Source organism: Octodon degus, unplaced genomic scaffold, assembly GCF_000260255.1.
Source record: "Octodon degus isolate 3935 unplaced genomic scaffold, OctDeg1.0 scaffold00330, whole genome shotgun sequence".
Classification (NCBI taxonomy): Eukaryota; Metazoa; Chordata; class Mammalia; order Rodentia; family Octodontidae; genus Octodon; species Octodon degus.
This window is the reverse complement of record NW_004524906.1, coordinates 1,005,275-1,014,182: the sequence shown is the minus strand read 5'-3', so window position 1 is coordinate 1,014,182 and position 8,908 is coordinate 1,005,275. Positions and strand designations below refer to the sequence as shown.

Here is an 8,908-nt window from a genome sequence, read left to right as displayed (position 1 = left end):
TGACCCAACCTGGTCATTTCTGACTAGCATTGCTATGTTTTCTCCTTTTCTTTAGGACCTGTGAGCCTCATATTTGGAGTGTAGGATGCAATACAAGCTGTCCCATGCTCTTCTCTTCAGGGGGACAGTAATGTGCCTGTAGCATTGACTAGTGTTAGAGGATATGGTGGTGTGGGAAATGCTTGGGCTCTTGTGTAGCAGCAGATGACAGTGAGCAAAGATAAAGTCCCATAAAAGAGACCAAGTGCAAAAGAATAAAGAAGCTTTATCTCCAAGATTGTGACCAACCAATGCCCTGACTTTGGGTCAGGACTCCAAAAGTTATTGGCATGATCCTGAACTTAGCTTTCAGGTTATATACTTTTTAGGTTTCCATAGTAACTACTTCATCTTATTTTCAGTAATTTACAAGGATGTTTACATTTTCCAGACACTGTTATCATGGGGTCGTGTAGTTTAATGTTTGCCATATTCCCCAAATTGTTCTATTTGTTCCTATTTGATGACCCTAGTTTTTCTATAAGTGTGCTCATAGTTAGCTACATGGGATAAGGTGAGGGAGTGAGTTTATCTATAGTTTAAATGAATTTAAGGAATGCTCCTTTAAAACAGAGTCTTTTACCCCATGATATGTCACTTGTGGAACATTTACTTGATGGCATTTGTTAGAGCAAAATGAATTTTTGTACTGTTGATACTACATTCAGTTGAGTTAACACTCTCATTTCAAGAACAAAATTTCAGGCAGATTACTTACCAATTTTCTAAATACCTACTATTATTCTGGTAATTGTTATGACTTATATCTAGATTTCCCTTCAAAACTTTATGCACTCATAGTTGGGGCTTTGCACAGATGGTATGACATAGTGTGTGTGATACAGCTTAGGAATGTGTGAGAACTGCATTAGTCCTCTGCTTGGTTAGCATAGTTCTGGGTGTGGATAACAGGAAGGTCCACACTGAATGTGTGTGACACCACCCAAAAGGCAGGGAGCCTGATGAAAGGGAAAGGGAGGCCTGCGTTCTTGTTCCTGCCTGCCTTTCTGTGCACTATTGCTCCTCTGTGATGCCCCTCTGATATGCTGCCCTGCCTTGAACCAAATGATTATGGACTGAAACCTTTGTGCACTGAAATAAACCTTTCCTCCTTTAAGTTGTGGATACCAGATGTTTTGTCCAAGCATTGAGGAAATGGCTAAGGTGGCAACATATTTCCTATACAGTATCTTCATAAATTACCAGTAGGTGGTTTAAGAAACTTCCGGATTCTAGTTCAGCAAGAAGTCAGTGCCTCATCATAAACCAGTTCTTAGCTTTATGCTGTTAGATGCTGATAATCCAGCTGTATGATATATAATTATAAAGTACTGTTTATTTACTCAGGAAACTCAGTTTACTGGATCAGATATGTAATATGTTAACTTTTTTATTAGCTAAACTTTTCTCATACCAGTTTGTTTATACTTTTATTTCATATAAAGAAAATCTCTTAGATGTTAGGTTTTTGAAAAAAAATGTAACAAATTTTTTTGGTTTTTACTTTAAGGGGTTTATTTTGGCAGATGTTTCATTTTTAAAAATAAAGTATGCCATTTGTATATTTTTAATCCATCAAGTAATTAATAGCCACTTTTGCTCTTCTATGACATTTGTATCAGAATTGTTCAGTTAGTGTTTTGTTTTTATTCTTAGTGCATGATCACAGGAAGAGGAAACATTTCAACCATGTAAGTAAATAGAAAGAAACAGTTTGAATCAAAGTACTTCTATTTAAATTAAATGTATTGGGACTTTTTTATGCACAATGATCACACCCATTGTAGAGTGTTTGTACCTGTACATAATATATCTTGATTTTTCTTTTTCCCCATTCTCATCTTCCTTCAACCCTTATCATCTTATTTATAAAAACTGTATTTCCATTTTTCTTCTATTCTTTTTACTTTTCCCTTCCTTCTCTTTCCTCTCCCTCCTGCCTACTCACCTTCTAACTTGAACATTTTATTCCAACTTCCCTATATCTGTCATCCATTTTTGTCTTTATTTGCACATGTGGTTTCTCACATAAGAGAAATAGTGAAATATTTAAACATATTTTGTCTGATTTATTTCACTTAAAATTATGGTCTCAAGATATACCCATTTATCTAAAAACATCTCAAGTTTATCCTTTCTTATAGCTGAGTAGCACTCAACTGTATAGAAAAACCACATTTTTTATCCATTCATCAGACATCTGGAATATTTCAAAGATTTAGCTCTTACAAATTGTACTGCAGTAAACACGGGTGTTCATATAATGCTGTAGAATGATGTTTTTCATGCATTCCAAAAGATAGCAAGAAGGGGAATATCTGCACCAAATGGAACCTCTTGTTTAAGTCTTTTGAGGAATCTCCATTCCATGTTGGTTGCACAAATTTACATTCTTACCACCCATCAATGGGAAGAAGGGATCTTTTATCCCCGCAGACTTTTCCAGCACTGGTTATTGATTGATTTCTTAATGTTAGCTATTTTTTTCTGGAGTCAGCTGGAATGTCAGTGTTTGTTTATCCTTTTAAAGGTATTGGGTACATGGTCTTACCACACAGCTCGAACTCATGGTGATCCTCTTGTTTTCAGCCTCCCCAGTGTGGGGATCACAGGCATGCCTCAAAACACCTAGTCTCTGCTGGCTCAGCACTCCTAGGGGTGGGGCCAGTGCCCAGGAATGTAATGCCAGGTTCAAACACTAAGCAGGCACTTAGTCCACTGAGCTATCTCACCAGCCCTTTAATGTTGTTTTAATTTACATATCTCAAATTACCAGTGATGTTGAACATTTTTAATATCTTTATCTAGTGTTTATACTTCTTGATCTGGAAAGTATCTGTTCATTTCAGGTTCCCATTTTGGGTATGGTCTTTAAATTTGGAGTCTGAATATTTTTGAGGTGGGTTTTTTTTTCTGTGTTTTAGGGAAGAGTCTACAGGGTGTTCGGGGTCTCACTATTAGATTGAACTCATAATGATTCTCCTGTTCACAGCCTCCCAAGTGCTGGGATTACAGGTGCATGGCAGCACCACCACACCCAGCTTCAATTGCCATCTCAGAGCACCTTGGGGCAGGACCATCACATCAGGCCCGGGGTAGAACCCCTGGCCCCTGCACCTGCTGGCAGGTGCTTGAATCTGCTGAGCTATTTGGCTGGCCCTGAGTTTTTTATACATCCTACACATTAGTCCTTTGTCTGAGGAATACTGATAATTTTTTTCACATTTTACAAGTTATATCTTCACTCCTTTTGGTTTCTTTTGCTGTGCAAAAGTTTTTTAATGTGTTCAGATGCCAGTTGTTGGTGCTTTGGAATATTTACTGTGTGATTGGGGGTTTGTTCACAGTCTTTGCTTACAATTCTATGTATAAGAGTTTTACCTGTTTAATCTTCCAGCAGATCTTAATATTTAGATCTTTGGCTCATTTCCAATTTAGTTCAGTGCTTGGTGAGATATATGGGCCTATATTCACTCTTAAGCATGTGGAAAGCCAGTTTTCCCAGCACCATTTCACTATAGAGGCTATCTTTATTCCAGTGGAGGGGTTTGGTGCTCTGACAAAGAAAGAGTACAGAAGGGCCAGCCGGATAGCTCAGCGGGCTAAAGTGCCTGCTTAGGCAGAACACAGCAACCAGTTCGATCCCTGGCATGCCATGCCAGCCCAGTCCCCAAGGGCTTACTGAGACAGCAATTGTGATTGGGCATGGAGGCACGCACCTGTAATTCCAGCAAATTGGGAGGCTGAAAACAGGATAATCACTATGAATCCAATCTATGTAGTGAGAACTTGTAGACCTTATCCTAAATATAGAAAGAGTACATGAGTTTTTTGAAATTGCTGTTGCATTTTTGATTTTGTCCCATCACTTTTTGGTCTAGGGCTGGCCAGATAGCTCAGTGGATTAAAGGGCCTGCTTAGGCAGATGCAGTGACCAGAGTTCAATCCCTGGTGTACCATGCTGGTCCCTCTTGTGGAGCACGCTGAGACAGCAATTGAGACTGAGAATAGTGGCCCATGCCTATAATCCCAGTGCATGAGAGGATGAAAACAGGAGGATCACTATGATTCTGATCTGTGTAGTGATCCCCTGTAGGCCCTGTATTAAATACATGTATTTATTTATATTAATTTTATTGAGAAACAAATAGCAATGAGACCGTTGCAAAACAGATTAGTAGGACAGTTTCAATAATTAAAACATTGCATGTTGTTGTCTTCATAGTGGTTATTCACAGTACAAGATGAAGATATGGTATCCTGTCCAAACAATGTTAGTACAAATCTTTCTTCTCATTGAATTAAGAGAGAGTAGCTGTATATCTATCTTAACTATTTTGTATATACAGATACAAAATGGTCCTTCATTTACATACCTTTTGTTTTTTACTTAGTTTTGTCAGAGATGGGTATCAAGGTGATTATGGGGTCACAGAGGAAAATGATTGATGATGTAGATTGTGCCTAAGGAGAGTCACATGGAGAGAAAACATTCTCTCAGGTTTTCACAGAGAGCAAATTGGTCAAGCAATGGCCATGACTCATCCACATGGCTGAAACTGACAAAGGATCTACAAACTGCAGTGCAGGGTTTCAAGATAAATCCTGATGGGATTTGACTGACCTTGTCAGAATCAAAAGTTATATTTCTTGTTATACAGGTCTTGCTTTATCTTGGTCTAAACCATCCAGCAGAAAAGTATAAAAACAAGGTATAAAAGCAAAGCCCTATTAATATACTGAGCTGTAAAAGGTTCAAGTCAACAACTTCTGACATTGCCAGTCCTATAGATAACCCACTACTATTATGGAGTACTAGACTATATTGGATTATTTTGCTGAATTCACATCTCAATATTTAAATGACAATGGAATGCCCATCTCTGACAAAACTAAATAAATTTCAAAAACATTTTTGGGGGTCTGTTTTTCTGTCAGTACCATTCTGTTTTACCACAGAAGCTTTATGCTATAATTTCAAGTCAGGGATTGGGATGCCCCTGCCTGCCATTGATCTTCAAGGATGTTGCTGCTATTGTAGATTTTTTCTGCTTCAAAATAAATTTTTGGATAACTTTCTATAGTTCTGTAAGGTTTACTGTTGGTATTTTAATCAAGATTACATTAAATATGTGAATAGATTTGGAAGTATGGTCATTTTCACCGTATTGATTCTGTTTATTCAAGAACAATAGACATCTTTTCATTTTTTATATCCTCATTGATCTTTCTCAGAGTGTTGTAGTTTTCCATGTAAAGATAGTTTAGTTCCATCGTTTTAGTTGATTCCTAATTATTACATTTCCCTTGATGCTGTAATGAAAGGTGTTTCCCTAATTTCTCTCTTGGTAAGTTTGTTGTTTGTGTACAGGAATACTATTTATTTTTGAGTGTTGACTTTGTATTCTGATACACTGCTTAGTTTGGTTACTCAATATAGAAATTTTTGGAGTCTTTGTAGAATATCATTCCACCCAAAAATAATGATAATTTAACTTCTTCCTTTGTATTCTTATTTATTTTATATTTCCCTCTTGTCTAACTGTTCTGGCTAATGTTCCAGAAGTATATTAAGTAGGAGTGGTCATGGAAGGAATCTTTGCATTGTTTCTGATTTTAAAGTGAAAGTTTTAGTTTAGACCATTTAGTATGATGATGGTTGTTGAATGGTCACAGTTGAATTTTATCCAATTGAAATAAAGAACTTCTATTTTTTCTATCATTATTAGATATTGGACTTTGTCACATGCTTTTTTGCATCTATTCAGGTTTTTGTCTGGTTCTATTAATGTGGTGTATTACATTTATTGATTCACATATATTGAATCATCCCTACATCACTGGTATGAATCCTACTTGGTAATGGAGTATAATCTTTTTGAATATTTGCTACATTGTGCTTGCTGTTATCTTTTGAGGATTTTTGTGTCTATTTTCAAAACAAAAGACATTAAATCAAACACAAGTAAACAAAGAGGAGCTTAGGAAAATGATGGAAACCACCAAAGAAAAACATAAACAAGAAATGGAATCATAAGCAGATCCAAGCAGAAATACAGAAGATTAGAAACTTTACTGAAGGTGTATGCACCAGGAAGATTATACATCATGACCAAGTAGGATTAATACCAGGGATGGCTTAACATACAAAAACCAATAAATGTAATGCACCATTTTAACAGAAACAAAAACCTCATGATAATTTCAATTGATAGACAAGAAGCTTTGACAAAGCCCAATACTCATTCATGATGAAATCCCTACAGAACATTGGAACAAATGGTCTCTATCTCAATATTATAAGAAGCATCTATGATCAACAGCTAATATCATATTAAATAGTCAAAAACTGAAAGCTTTCACTCTAAAATCAGGAACTAGACAAGGATGTCCATTAGCATCACATTTAGTGAGTATACTTATGGAAATATTAGCTAGAAAATTAGACAAAATCAAGAAATAATGGCTATCATGCACCTGCGGGACCTGTCTGGTCCAAACCCAGACAAGCAGCATGAGGGAGACCATGTTCCATCCCCTTGGGACCTGCCCACCACTCCGTATTCCCTCGCCCCATTCCTGCTGAGTAAAAACATCTGCCACATTCTCAGGACCCAAGATGCAGCCCTAGCCCAGGCTGAGGGAGTGTGTAGGAGAGCTTCCCCTCTCCCCTACTCCCCCTTGTTCCCTTCAGACCCAGCTCATGCCTGGCATACAGGCCTGGGGGTAAACTCTGCAGCTCTAGTCCCTGCAGAGAAAGTAGGGGACAGAATGACCTAGCTAGTCCAGGAGCAGAACATCTTGCCAAAGGAGCACAACAGGTTCACTCCCATAGGCATCAGCAGGAAGGAGCTGAGCACAGTAGCCAGAACCAAGGCACAATTGGATAAATTCAAACTTTGTGGACCTGTACCTGAATTTCAGTAGGTGCTAAGGTAATAACTGCACCAAAGCTCTACAACAAAAGTCAGAAGAGAGTGCTATACAAAATGACAATGAAAAGGAGCAAAATGTAATCTCAGACCCCAAGCCCATCCATAACAAATGCAGAGGACACTAGCACAAACAAATTGGGAATCACACAACTGAAATCAATGAATCAAGAGTGTCTGAAATAAAGAAACAACTCTAGAAAGGTACAGAGGAACTCAGATTGGAAATAAAAAAAGAAATCTCTGAATCAATACCAACTAAAATAAAGAATCAAATGCAGAAACATATGGAAGAAACCCAACGCCCACCCAGAACAAGTGCAGAGGACACTAGCTCAGCTGAAATGTATGAATTAATAGTATCAAAAGTAAATAAGCAACAGCAGAAAGGTATAGAGGAACTCAGAGCACAATTAATTTCTGAAATGAAAAAAAAAATCTTTGAGTTCATAGCATCTGAAGTAAAGAATCAAATACAGAAACATATGGAGGAAACCCAGTCTGAAAAAACTGCAGTAAAAGAATTAATAACTGCTTCTAAAGAAGACATTGATAAAAAAATAGAGGAGATTAAAAAATGATGGAATTCTTGAATGAGAAATACAGGAAAAAAATAGATCGCATGAAGCAGAGTCAAAGAGATATAGAGGAACTTAAAATCTCAATCACAAGCCTGAAAAACCGTTTGAGTGAAAGTGAAGACAGAGTTTCAGATCTTGAAGATGCTGGCACAGCTAGTGAAAAGGTAAGAAAAGATCTCTTAAAAACAACTAGGATGCAGGAGAAAATAATTCAACATCTGCAAAGATGAAAAGATGAACAACATAAGACTATTAGGCATAATGAGAAAGGAGTAAATGCAAATGATACAAAAAAACCCCATCAAAATTACAACAAACTTCTCTGTACAAACCATGAAGGCAAGAAGAGCACACAGCAGAATACTTCAAGTCCTCTATGAAAACAAATTCCAGCCCAGACTACTATACCCTGCAAAACTCTCTTTCAAGTTTGATGGAGAAGTAAAATGCTTCCATGACAAAGAACAATTAAAGAATTTCATGATGACAAACACGACCCTACCCAGGCTTCTGAAAGATGTTCTAGAGAGGGACCAAAATGATCAGAACTCCACAAATCAAAAGAGAAGCAACCAACTTAATAGGGCAAACAATTAAACACAGGAGTAAAAGGAATAAATAACAGCAGGTAAATAACTTGTCAATCATAAGTCAATACATCTCAATTATAAGCATCAATGTAAATTGACTCAATTCAACAATGAAGTGAAATAGACCAGTACAGTGGATTAGAAAAAAAAATCCAACAATATGTTGTATACAAGAAACACATTTAACTCAGAAAGACATTCATAGGGTGAAAGTCAAAGGATGGAAAACAATACTACATGCTCCAGCACCTCAGAAAAAAGCAGAGGGAGCAATGCTGTTCTCAAACAGTCTCAACCTCAAACCAAGAATGATCAAGCAAAATAAAGAAGGCCACTATGTACTGGTTAGGGGAAAAATAAAGAGGAAGAGGTAACACTCATAAATATGTATGCACCAAACATGGGAGCACCCAACTATGTAAAACAAATCTTAATGGTCATGAAAAATCTAATGCACAATACAACAATCTTAACAGGAGACCTTAACACCTCCTTATCCCAAAAAGAAAGTTCAAGCAGACAAAAAATTAGCAAAGAATTAAAAGAACTGAACCAGAGCTTGAAACAAATGGACTTAGTGGACATACACAGAGTGTTCCACACAAACACAGCTGAATACACATTTTTCTCAGCTGCACATCGGTCATTTTCTAAAATAGACCATATGCTGGTCCATAGGTCATGCTTAAGTATATGCAAGAAAACAGAAATTATCCCATGCACATTATCTAACCACAGTGCAATGAAACTGGAAAGAAACAAAAAA

General features: G+C 37.1%; 1 protein-coding gene across 1 annotated transcript in view; it reads left to right on the top strand.

Moving 5' to 3' along the window:
* LOC101570406 (cyclin-Y-like protein 1) overlaps positions 1-8,908 on the top strand; it is a 48,729-nt gene that overhangs the window by 38,597 nt on the left and 1,224 nt on the right. The gene's annotated exons all lie outside the window — the stretch shown is intronic.